This window comes from Copadichromis virginalis, linkage group LG6, assembly GCF_057382275.1.
Source record: "Copadichromis virginalis isolate Kocher_CV1m ecotype Utaka linkage group LG6, C_Virginalis_male_GT1.1, whole genome shotgun sequence".
NCBI classification, from domain to species: Eukaryota; Metazoa; Chordata; class Actinopteri; order Cichliformes; family Cichlidae; genus Copadichromis; species Copadichromis virginalis.
Window position 1 is genome coordinate 43,853,472 of NC_140623.1, and position 13,288 is coordinate 43,866,759.

The 13,288-nt window shown below is 46.2% G+C and overlaps 1 protein-coding gene across 2 annotated transcripts in view; it reads left to right on the top strand.

The window, feature by feature from the left end:
- Nucleotides 1-11,786: 11,786 nt before the first annotated feature.
- LOC146708639 (mechanosensitive cation channel TMEM63B-like) overlaps nt 11,787-13,288 on the top strand; it is a 28,462-nt gene continuing 26,960 nt past the window's right edge. Inside the window, exon 1 of one of the 2 annotated variants that reach the window (XM_085460631.1) lies at nt 11,787-12,088. The gene's annotated coding sequence lies outside the window, so the exon portion shown is untranslated. The remainder of the gene's footprint in view (nt 12,089-13,288) is intronic. The other variant, XM_085460632.1, reaches the window with a different exon arrangement.

Sequence of the window (13,288 nt, forward strand, 5' to 3'; positions counted from 1 at the left end):
TGGGAATATGACAGTAAATACTAAATGTTAAACATTATTGTGCAGCACATAAGATCAACAGAACACAGTGTGCTTTGAGGTAGGAGCCAAAAAGGGTGTAGTTTGTGGGTGTGATCACCCGTGTGTACACCTGTGAGCATGGACGCGCTTGTTTTTAAAAGGTTCCTTCATGTAATAATCTGCTAGAGGGTGTGGGGGGGCCACAGCCCCGTCCTCCAGGGCATGAAGCAGGTATGGAGGAGATCAAAACTCCAGACATCCAGAGGCCCCCAGAACACAAGAGACCAAGGAAGACCAACAGAGGGGCAGCTGCGCCACTGTCCCAGAAAGAGCTGAGGAGAGTCCCAGATGAGGGCTCACTCAGCAGCCGCGGAGCAGAAGCCAGGGGGAGTTGCAGTGATGCGCCCGTGAGCTCCGCCGGCAGCCAGCTGCGCCTGAGTGACCGAGCCCCAGGCCGAGAGGCCGGGGGCACCCCACCTCCGAAGTGGCCCGAGCGAGCCCCAGGCTCCAGGCCCCGATAAGCGGCCGCCAAGGAGTGAGCCGGTGTGTACCTGGACGCCCATCCCCTGGAGGGGGGAACTGCACCCAGACCCAGGTGGTGTTTCCCTTTTCCCTGCGGTGGGGGGAGGCAGACCGCCCCGACTCCGCAGCAGCAGGAAGGCTCCACACTCCAGACCGCAGTCGGACGGCCAACTCCTCCTCCTAGTCCTAGCCCCCCCTGCTCCAGCAGGTCGCAGAGAACGGGGGTGAGAGAAGACTCCGAACCTCCCTCCACCCGCTCATTGTAGTGTTGATGCATGTGTGTTCTAAGGTGCATTTAAAACCCAGGAGGGCATGGAGCTACCTGCCAGAGAGCAGCAGGAGCGCATAGTCCCTCCTGCTAGCCCTCAATGTCTACGTGTATTTAAAATTGAGAGGTGGGCAACGATGCCAGGGGTGGGGTGTACACCCTGATGGTACTTTGGACGCCGTGTATCGTGCCCACCCCCAAGATCCTATATGTATGTGTAATGAGAGTGTGAGTAATGTGAATGTCTAAGTTGTGGGATAAAATTGAGGCAGAGGCAGCCAGAAGGGGACAGGGGGGGGGGGGGGGGGGGGTAGCCTCCTCTGCACCCTGGTGACATACCCCTACTCCAAGGCCCTGCATGTGTGGGTGGTTGTGGTGGAGCGGGAAGAGGGAGGCAGCTGGAGATGGGGAGGGAAGGAAGGGAGGGGCAAGTGACCCCTCCCTGGGGCCAGCTCCCCCGCTGACCCCAGTAGGCACCCCCATACTCCGCGACCCGCCAGGGAAAGGGGGCCCAGGCACATCCAGACCGGGCCCAGTGCAGCAGCGCCACCCGGCCCCACAGAGCCCGGGACAGTCCACCCAACCCCACCACAGAGAAAACTGCACCCACCCCACCATCCACTCATCTTCCAGACTACATAAGACAATAAACACCCAGGCTGAGATCTTCCTCCACCTCTCCTGTATCTCCCCCTCCTGCAGAGGGAGCTCCTGAGGAGAGGAAAGCTCCTGCAAGATGTGACAATCTCCCCCACCAGTTGAAGAGCCCCCCAGGTGGCTCGACGCACCGGCGGCACCCTGCTCCAGGGCTGGGCCCCCATGCACCCACTCGCCCACAACCCCGGCAACACACCAACCAGGACCCAAGCCCCCGAGGCCCGGTCCAGGTCCCAGCCCAGAGACGGAGCGCCCCCAGAACCTCACGCCCATCCTGGACCCACCCAGGGGCAGCCAGGCTACCAGGTCAGTAACCCACGTCCGTCAGCACAGACCCTCCCCTAGCCCCACTGCACGCAGCCGCGAGGAAACAGTCACCGGAGAGCCAACAGAGCCCCTAACCGGACATGACCGCTACCCCGGGTTGAGCCCCCCAAGGAAGATGCCTCCGGGGAACCCCCCGACGCCCTAAGCCTGTCCCTACCCCCACACCAATCACAACAGTGAAGGCGGGACCAAACTATGACCCCCCACCCCCACTAGGTGATGGAGCTGATCAAAGGAGCCCAGAGCAATTGATCTGATGTGGTGGCAGAGGCTGTATCAAGACTAATGTAATCTAATAGATAATTTCTATATTGGTTAGAATTAAGATTATTTTTATTTTTCCAGTTCATGAGGACTGTTTTCTTGGCTATGCATAGGGCAGTGAAAACCATATGGGCGATATTCTTTTCTGAAGTGACATTATCTAAGCTGCCCAACAAACACACTAAGGGGGAAGTTGGAATGTTACATTTCAGACACTTCGATAAGTCTTCTGGTAGACAGAACCAAAGAGCGTGGATGTAATTGTCCGGTGAATTGGTTTGGCAGTGTGAGCAGTTGTTGGTAGACGTAAAGCCCATCTTGAACATCCGATGACCTGTATAGTGCACTCTATGTAATATTTTGTATTGAATTAATTGAAGACTGGGATTTCTAATTAGATGAAAGGTTTTTAAGCAAATCTGAGACCAGAAGTTTAGGTCTAAGTTAACTGATAAATCCGCTTCCCATTTTGCAATAGGAAGTGATATTGATTCATCTGTTTTAGAAAGCATTCTGTATATTTTGGATAGTAATTTGGGGGGTTTAAGAGTAAGAAATTGAACCACACTTGGTGGTGTTTGTAGTTCAACTTGACCGTTCTACACGGTGCATTTCAAGGTCCTATACCCATCCGTCAGTAAACTGTACCTGGGCTTGTTGCAGTGACCTGAAGTTACTAAACTTCATGAGTGTATGCACTCACTCCAAGAACCGTGTAATTATAAATATGAGTGTGGTGAAAGTTGGGCAGCACGCTAACGTCTTTTGTCCCTCTGTGTGCTCGTGAGGGTCTGACCCTTTCACTCCTTTGATTTTTTCCTCGTATCTTTTCTTTGACTTTTCATCAAGTCTGTCTTTGTACGGTCCGGCATTGTTCTCCTTCGTTTTGTACATACCTTTTTGGGGGGCAAAGAAAAAGCAAGAATTTATTGGAACCGAAGAATGAACGTTTTGCGGTGCTGCAAATGCTTGCATTTGATGCGGTACTTGGATTGTTTTGCCACGAGTTCCCGGCATGCAATGCGCGAAAGTCACGTGGTCTGTCAATCTCTATACAAATGCAGGCCATTTACCATTTAAGACTCATTTATTGAGATTGTCTTTTACTTAGATCTGTGCTGTGTTGAGACAGCGCCGGTCTCTGCGATTGTTTTGGTCCTGGTAGAGATCATGCTGAGATGTTTCCATGTTTTACACAATCCTTTTATTACCGTTATTCTTACAGATGCATGTGGAGATCAGCACACTGCAGTCCTATGCTGAAGGCTGACCTAAAGAACACAACAGTTACAGTCTCTCTCCCTAGTAACTGGATCCTTGTGTTTAGTTAAGCTCCGCCTTTGTGCCCAAGGAACGTTTATTTCTCTGTTTTAGTTCGAGTTACTCGTTTTCGGTTGGGTGTAGATATCTCCTGACTGAATAAAGATTCTTGAACTGATTACGGTGTCTCGCTGTGTTGCCTGGGTTCTGCACTTGAGCCCTTCATCATTTGTTTGCTAAACTGTCAGTTGTGGTCATCTTCCTGATGCACTGCATCCGTCTCCGCCCAACTTCTATCCACTTAGCGTGCAGTCTCAGGGTGCTGGACCTCGGGTGAAAGGAGTTTCCTGGTTATGATGTCAGTGGCTTCTATCTTCTCCTTTGGTCAGCTGATTATCCCAGCAGGGTGCCTGATCACCAGATCTTGTTCTTCCTGTTCAGCTGACTCCTCAGGACTTGCCTGACCCTCTGCAGGTACTTGGTGGTTGCAGCTTTCCTAGCGACCTCTTCATGGTTCCCCTTTGCCTGTGGGATTCCCAGGTTCTTGTGGCTGTCCTCTATGTCTGCAATGTTGCCCTCTGGTACTTTAATCCCCTCTGTCACGGTACTGGATCTGTGACCCAGTATGTGTAATTCTGATTAAAGTTTTATTTTCTCCCCAACCAATCACAGCAGATGGCCCCGCCCCTCCCTGAGCCTGGTTCTGCTGCAGGCTTCTTCCTGTTAAAAGGGAGTTTTTCCTTCCCACTGTCGCCAAAGTGCTGCTCATAGGGGGTCATATGATTGTTGGGTTTTCTCTGTATGGATTACTGTCGGGTCCACACACAGAGTATCATGACAGCTTTAAATCAGAAGTACTTGACTCCCTGGCATAATTCTCAAACAGGTACCTTAAAGCTGGGGAAACTGACCCTCGCCAGCCTACAGTGAAACACAGTGATGTGGAAATCTTCACCTTCTGCTGTGGAAATCCAAATCACATCACAAGCCCCTGTCAGTCGAGCTGGCGCTGATCACAAGAGCCAACTTTCATCATAAGTGTCTTTATGTCCGTCCAAATTGGGATTTCCTGTTGGTGACCTGGCTGAACACTGGTGAGCATCTCCATTGTCCAGCACACCGTTTCTTTGTTGGTACATCAAAGCCATAGCTGGACTGGTGGGCCGATGGTGATTTTCTGTTTTTATGGGCCGATGGGTTTTGTCTTTTTTTTTTTTTTTTCGTTTTTTCCCGTAATGGTATAAACACTGAAAGGTGGTGGATTGGCCAGATGCTGGGAGATGTGTAAAAATAACTCAGTTGTTTGGCTATTGCGGAGCTTCCACAGATTCAGTAACATTAGCAAGTGGTGGAAGCAGCAGGTGCAACACGCTGGCAGGTGGATGACGGAAAGGCAGGAGGAGCAGAGACCCGAGGCGGTGAACCGAACTTCAGGTAAGAAGTTATGACCTGCAGTCTCTCTGGGTCAGATATAAACCAAGTTTAGTTTATTTTAGTTATGCTGACTTTTTACAGTCAGTTAAAATAACTCGTACTGCGTACTAGCTAGCATGATGGAGTTTCTATACTGCTGGGCGGGTGCTATGATGTTACTGATGTTGAACTTGTTTTATCTTATTTTATTCATAAGGTTAGTTAGTAGAGTTTCCAACCGTCCCGTAAAAAACGGAATCGTCTGGTATTCAGAGAAAATATTACGCGTTTGGTGTGAAAAGAAACACAGTTTGTCCCGGACTTCAGCTACAATGAAAAAGACACAAAGCTGGATTTATTCTGTGTTTATGCTGCACAGCTGCCTCTTCTTCTCTCATTCTCCCCCTCCCTCTCCCATTTCTACTTCAATCATGAAACTGATCAATGATCAGCTGATCAGCTTTTCTCTCTTGTTTGTTTATCGCCCACTTTGTGCCAGAAAGAGGAAACCAGCAGATGTCGCGCTAAACAACAGCAGCACGTTTAAGCTTGATCAGCTGTTGTTAGAATTTATTTAATATTACTTTCTAGTATCAGCTGATGTTTGCTGGAGCCACAGCTGTAAAGCTGCTGGTCATGATGTCGGTTTGGATATGTGGTGAGAGGGAAACATGAAGATGAAACCAGGAGATGTCCTTACTGAACCATCAGAGCTGTGATGGAGAAACAGGTTTACCTTTTAGGTGACATGGATGAGTTGAAGTTATGAACTGTTTCTGAGAGACAAATAACACCAGGATCCTTTTCTAAGTAGCTGACAGCTGGTAACTGTGCAGGGGCGGGTCTAGCAAAGTTTAACCAGGGGGGCAGGTAGGGAGAGGGGGGCACAAAGAAATACTTTTCTTTCTTATTTTCCATTTAAAATTTCTCGCTTTTAATAAATAATAATCAGAATCTTACAACAAACGTTTTCATCTGATGTAAAATGTATAGAAATCATACATTGTACATGGTAATTTTTTTGAGGGTCCCATCATAATTTCTTCAGAAGTAGCTAAGTACTGTATATGATGCCAGTATTTTCTCACATTTTCTAGATACTGTACCAGTGCTGTGTGTAAAATGCCATCAAAAAGTGTTAGATGTTAGAAAGAATATTTTGCCCTGCCATGCTGTTTATTGATGTGGAAAATGAATGGTTTATGAAAATATATCTAAATCTGTCATCAGTAATCAGTAATGATCATGTCTCACCTCTAGTCTTCTCTGTCTTAATTTCAGGTTTTCACCATGTGTTGTAGATAGTTCAGGTTAACTCGACCAACAGTCTACTTTCAGGTACTGTTTAGAATACCAGAATAGGCAGGATGGTGTAGGTCTAAGTTTATTAGACTGATACATATACCAACAAGACAGCGTACATCACTGTGACCAGGCACGTGCAGGGGGGGCTTGAGCACCCGCCCCTTTCCTGATGGGTGCCCAAAGTGCCCGTTTGTTGAGGCAACTTTTTAAAAAAGCGGAGTCCTGTCTGTGCCCCTCAACAATAATATTTAACTATTAATCACAGTTTTGCTAAATAAAAGGATCTGGCTTGCATCAGTCACATGATCACATTTAACCAATGATCGCCCTTGACGGCAGAACGCGCTGGTTACGAGCCGGGAACGAGCTCACAAAGAGCACGCGCATATTTTGCGGTCCGGAGCTGCAGAGAAACACGAGTTAACTCAGAGACACAGACTGATGCGACACAACCAGTAAGTAGGTGTACAGCGCACACTGTAGTGTGTAGCACACAGGAGTATCAGCTTATTGCAAAGCTTCTTCAAGCTGCTGCCGTCGGGGAGGAGACTGCGGAGTCTCCAGGCCAGGACCAGCAGGCTGAAGGACAGCTTCATCCATCAGGCTGTCAGGAAGCTTAACTCCCTCCCGATTCTGCCCCCTCTCCCCTCTCTCCTCCACGGTCTCACTGAACTCTGTCACACACACACACACACACACACACACACACACACACACACTCTCTCTCTGACTCACTCACTGGCCTGCACCAGTTACCAGTCACTTTGTGGAGCATTGGACTGCCATTACCTCATAAGACTTTGTTGTTACACTTTCTCTTACCGTACACTACTAAATCTCCATTTGCACTATTTGCCTATTTGCACTACTCTGCCTGGTTTACACTCAATGTCACTTACCCATTATATTGTATATTGTATAGCTTTCTTGTTATATGTAAAATTGTATTTATTTAAATTTTTACTTTTTAATTATTTTACTTGCATTTTTAATCACTTTTATATTTAAATATATTTAAATGTTCATTTGCTATTTATCTAGGGATTGAGAGTAACGCAATTTCTATTCTCTGTATGTCCTGTACATGTGGCAGAATCGACAAATAAAGTTGACTTTGACTTTGACTTTATTACGTACACGTTGGTAAGCTGTCTTGTTGCAACTGACGAACTGAAACAAACGAGCGTGCTGTGCGTGCAACAGCGCGACAAACATTACCTGTCCTTTTATTAACTGCACAAGTAGTGCTGGTCACAGCTGCTGGCTACCTGTGTAAGGCTGTCATGGGTCTGTAGCTCTGTCACCGTTTTAGGGAACATATTTAGTTTGAAAGTAAGTTTCCGGGCTTTTCCTGCCTTTCTGGAGGGATTATATTTCACTAAAAAACGATCTAATATGCATGTCCACATAATTATGCATTATTATAATTATAATATATTAAAAACACACGCTGTATTTTAAAGAACATACATTAAGAAGCAGATTATATTAGATTTATATTTTAAATAAGACAAAATGTGGATTTTACAGCAGTAAAATGATTGTATCTCTACAGTTTAAAGATGTAATAAGCTTTGCCCTGCACAGAGAGGATAGTGAAACACATGGAATCATCATAATGACATTATTTCATATTTATTACTTCCCCCTCCTCATTGCTTTATTATTGTAGCTCTAGTAATGAATAATAATGTAAGGATGCCCATAGTATATACAGTATTCTGAAGAAGGTCTAAAATGTCACTGTGTGTGCGTGCATGTGTGTGTTTTATTTAGATGGATTTACTCATGATATAACATTGTGCAGACATGGCTGGTAAGGACATGAGGAGGAAACAGTAGGAGCTGTGTGAGGCTACTAAAGGCAGGGCTATAACATTTTTCTGTCATCATTTTATTTTAGATTAAGTGCAAGAGTTGTTAGGTGTGGATAATTAGATTATAGTTTATTGCAATAGCAAGTTGTGCCTTGTTCTCAGATAGACAGCAAGTGGAGAGTGATATATGAAATGATGGGATGGAAGGAAGAAGAGAAGCAAAGAGTGATTCACAGGCAGAGCCTAAATTATTTCTCACAGTTTTTGTTGCCTTATGGTTCCAAGTGCTGTCACCAATCTTTGCATTTTGTTATTATCTCATGACACTTGTTTAATCAGCTCCCATCTCTCCTGTGGACTTTTTACTGTCTACAGTCTCAGATCAACACAGCCCTCCAGCACTATCAGCAGCAGGAGCAGCAGAAGCCCCTCAACAGCAACATTGTACCCATCAGGCTCCGTTTGCTTCGCCTCACAGCAGTGATATATTATGATGCGATCCCATATTAGATTCTTGAGGAATGTGTGTTGTTGTTATTCAGCCTGGTTCGATGTGCCCCTTTTTAACTTTGAGCACCCGCCCCTTTAAACCTCTCTGCACGGCCCTGCCTGTGACAACAGCGTTTGTTTTCATTCAAAGGCTTCATGGTTTTTCCTATAATACCTGGTGGGCCGGTCTCTAGTCAAAATGCCCGGGACGATTTTTTGCCCCAGTCCAGCCCTGATCAAAGCTGATACCTGTTTGAGCGGCTGGCACAGGAGCAATATTTAAGGAAGACTATAATCTCACAGACTGGGCCGTACATTCGACCTGCGGTTGTCATCCGGTGTTCAAGTTTATAATCTGACCATAACTTGTCCCCCCAGCACACACACACACATTATCTCAGTACTGAAGACCTTACCATCATGTTCAATACTTGCTCCTCAGTTATGGACGCCATTGCGCCGTATAAACTAAAGAAGCCCAGACCTGAACAGTCACCCTGCATCAAACACATCACTAAGGTCTTAGACGGGAATGCAGTAAATCAAAAAGGAGGTAGAAGCGGGACAAGCTTCAAGTCTCTTTTGAAATCCTGAAAAATAAACTTGTAAATATCAGGAATATGTGAAGTTCAAAGATTTTCAAACAAACAAACAAAAAAAACAACAACACTGTAATGTTTCTAGCATTTTTAGCTATTTCCTTAAGTGTCCCTTGGAGATAAATAAAGGCTTTCTGATTCTGATTTCTAGAAAATCAGCAGTGCTCAGTGTTACTCATACAGACACCTTCTAGTGTCAGTTTGACCCTGGAGATACTGGGGTGCATAAAGAGAAGGACGCCAGGACTCTCTGCGTCGTACAGGATGCTTCTGCTGTCAAATGTGAAGATCTCCTAGAATTTACTGTTATTTAGATTTAATCCTTAACTAATGATTGTTCGAATAGATAAAGATTTGATTTTATCCATTTCATGTTTATGGTGACAAATATGTCTGAGGCAGGGGCGATTTTAACCCATTTTCAAAATGAATCACAGCACCCCCAAAGATTTCTTCCTTTTTTGACAATATTTGCTGTTTGTGTGACACACTACTAAAAATATAAAAACATACAGTACGTACTTGAGATGGAACATTTTAACAACAAAAGTATAGATAACCCCCCCCCCTCCCAAAGTGGTTTGTTCCAGCTCTCCCCTGCTCTGGCTCTTGTGCTGCCAGAGCGATGGTGGCTGAGACGCAGCGGAGCGGAGGTGGAAGCGCCTGCCTTAAAACAGGACATATTAGCTGCATTTAACCTTCAGTTACTCTTTATATAGTTGGTAGGAGTCAGAACATGTTTCTGTTTACCTGAAAAACATTACACCAGGTAACCTGCAGTGTTGGAAACGTGTTTCCTGACGATGTTTGCTGCCCTACAATCCGTCCTGCTCTGTTGTAAAATCAGCCACATTTCACCGTCATGTTGCTCCCATTGAAATGTATACAGCCTGTTTAAAATCTAGCCTGCTGTTGTTACCACTGTCCTGTTAGAAATACTAACTAGCTAACTGACTGAATGCCCATTAACCTTAGAACACCTGGTGTGTGTGTCTGTGTGTGTGTGTGTGTGTCTGTGTGTGTGTGTGTGTGTGTGTGTACAGAGACAGCCAGGTTCATAATGGATATGAGGAATTTTTTTCAAAAAAAGGAGCCACATCAGGTAAAAGTGTAAAATCAAGAATCATGTTGGATCAGTGTTTCAATGTTTATGTCCTTTATCAGATGTACACGTGGTTTGGTTATTTGCCTTTTGGCTGAAAGTACACTGAGAGAGGACTTTTTTTATTAGTGATCTTAATAGAATTTTTTCATATTAATGTAATTTTTTATCTAATTGAATCTATTTGTGTATGATTGTCAGTCCAAAGAGGGAACGTGAGGAGAAAGTACGAGGTCAGGAAGAACCAGGTAAGCAAACAGACAGCAGTGACAGGCAGAAACTGTTAAACTGACAAAGAGAAAAAACCTGATTTTACTCACAGTCTGGAAGTTGCGTCCTCCCTGTATTAAAGCTGCTGTACAGAGTCTGCTAAACAAACTGGGTTGAAACATTTTGACCCTCTTTAACAACATCCCAACATAACATTATCATTGATCGGGGAGATTGAAATTAATGATATATTTGTATGTGGTTCAGCCACAGCTCTGCTAAAACCTCAGCCAGTAACAGGTCAGCCAACCGTTGGACAGTCCAGTTGTCTGTATGACTGCTGCAGTACGTGCATCACATGTGCTCACTATCAGAAAGAGCCAAACAGCCCTGGTGGAGCGAGCAGCTGTAAAGAGAAGCAGATGCTCTGTTTCTACAAATGTTTTAAGCTTGTTTCAAAGATTCTGTACAGCAGCTTTAAATGTTTTCCAAAAGCACACACACACTTATCAGTGTTTCTCACACTTGTTACAGTGTGGACCACCTGAGAAAATGTCAAGCTCTCCCAAGCACCAAAGCATGAAAGTCATAAATCTTACAACACAAAATTATTATTATTAAATTAGTATCTGCAGTAAAGATTTTTTCATACATTTTATTCATTCTACCACAGGCAAAGTTGCCTCCATTTTTATAGTTTTTATTAATATTTTGTAATAATTTATTCTGTTTTGGGAGTGTTTTTTATGTGTCTGTATTATATTATACACACACTTTAAAAGTGAATCTCTGTCCAAAAAATGCTCTCAGTTTACTTCTTACTCACTGTGAGCATCATTCATTATTCTCCCAGTAATTAAGGTCAGGATATGTATTTATTTTATTCCAATCCATTCTTCTTTTGCAGCATTTAAATAACCTTGATCAGATTTGATGGTTTTGTTACAGACTTTTCAAAAAGGTGTTTTGCTTTTCTTTCACACATGTGGGATTAAATTGTTAAAATGTACAAAACAGTGATGTCATGTTTTGTGACGAGGACCCAGGCACAGAGAGACTTGATGAATTTAAGAATCTTATGATTTAACAAAGAAATTTGCAGACTTGCACTGAGAGGGTAAAATTATGATGACTGATAACGGAGATGAAGACAACAGACGATGAGGACAAGGAGGAACAGGGGCTTAAATGCACCAAGGAGACAGTCAGAGGGAACTCGGGACAACATTTAAGGATGCAGGGACTGACAGAGACGGGTTTATCTTGCCTGGCTGGGCAGCTCTCTGGGTGCTCAGCACCCCCAAAGCTCTGATCCTAGAGTCGCCCCTGGTCTGAGGTCTGCTGTGAGTCGGTGTTTCTCTTTCCTTCACACATCTGCTTGCACTGTCTCATAAATGTAATATTTGCTGTGCTGAGGTTTTGTTTCTCGTCTTTATCTGTGAGTGAAACCAGAGAAAAGTCTGAAAAATAAAAGCAGCGAGCGCTCTTATTTTGAAGGGCGGGTGTTGTCGCCCTCTGTCGGCGCCGAGTGGAAGCGCCGCCCCTCCTCCTCCTCCTCCCGTTTCTATTCCCGGACAGACCGCCTCCATTTTAGCACCGACAGCCGGCGGAGCAGCAGCGGCTGTCAGCGGACCGTGAGGCCAGCGGAGAGGCGCGCTGCTGCGGTGGGACTGTGGCTGTGACCCGGCGAGAGGAGCCGCTCCTTCGGCTGCTTTGAGCTGTTTGCGGGATGAAGGCTCGGCGGAGGGCCGGAGCGGCGGATCTGTGAGGATTTAACGGCTGTGCTGCTTCCTGCGGAGAAATCTACCCTGAGAGGAGCGGAGAGGAGGAGCAGGAGGAGGAGGCCGAGCTGCAGGTACCGGCTTTGTTCTAATCGGGATAATTGATCATGAGGCGGCTTTGTTTGATGTGCTGGGCGGCTCGCGCAGGCCGCTGCTGCCCGGACAGCATCCATCCGGCTCGGTGTCTGGGGGTGGGGTGGGTGGTGCTGGTGGAGGAGGAGGTGGAGGTGGTTATATAACGTGTGCGCAGAGGACGCCAGGCGTCGGTCCCGGTGGGGCCCTGGCAGAGCTCAGAGCCTGGTTTCGGGCTTTGTGTCCGGGAGCTGCGGGGCTCTGAGGCCGGACTGCAGGTGCACCTGGCCCGCCGCTCCATCCGGGCCGCAAACCGGAGACAAACGAGGTCAGAGAGCCGCAGTCCGCCGGAGGAGCTGCTGCCAACGGCCCGATATCCACCAATCAATAAATGTGGTAATCGATCAGCCTCCGGACGATCGGGCAGGCCCGGCTCTTTGTGCTGATCGGGAGGAGGATGATGGGCCGCTCGATGAGGAAGCTGCGGGGGCATCTCTTCCAGAATTTTCTCCCATTTTATGAAAGCAGAGAGGAGCTTGAACACAGCCTGCAGAGGTTTGATGAAGTGCTGAGAGCACCTCCTCCTGCTCCTCCTGCTCCTCACAGTCAAACACAAATAATAAAACCCCCAGTTTGGTCTGAACCTTCAGACCTGAGTGTTACTGCAGTGTTGATGTGGTAATACTTCAGCCTTCAGTGTTGGCCGTGCAGATGTTCCAGGTGTTCTTCAGACTGACCGGAAGAATAAACCCCTCTCCTTGTTTCTTCCCGAGGAGAGTGATGGGGAGTTGGTGAGGTTTCAGGAAACATGCGCGTTTGAGCAGCTCAGGAACAAGTGGCGGTGAAACCAAAGTTCCAGAAACACGTGTGTTTGTGGTTCATCAGACTGGAGCAGCCGGGTCTTGGCGAGCTGACTACGTGGACCCCTCCACAGTCCTCCTGCTGAGGCACGGAGGTCAGGGGAGGAACATAAACTAGACTAACGACGAGTCTGAAACTCAGAAACACTCAGATACGACGTTCAATCTGAGAAAGGTTAACTTAAAAGATCAAAAAGGCATTTTAATCACATCCTGCAGTAACGATGCTGTGTTACCAACATCACACGTTAGACTGATGAATGATGCGCGCTAAAATAACTAAACAATAAATCATCCAGTTATTTCCTCCTGCTGGTCTGAAGTCAGCAGTGAGCCCGGACC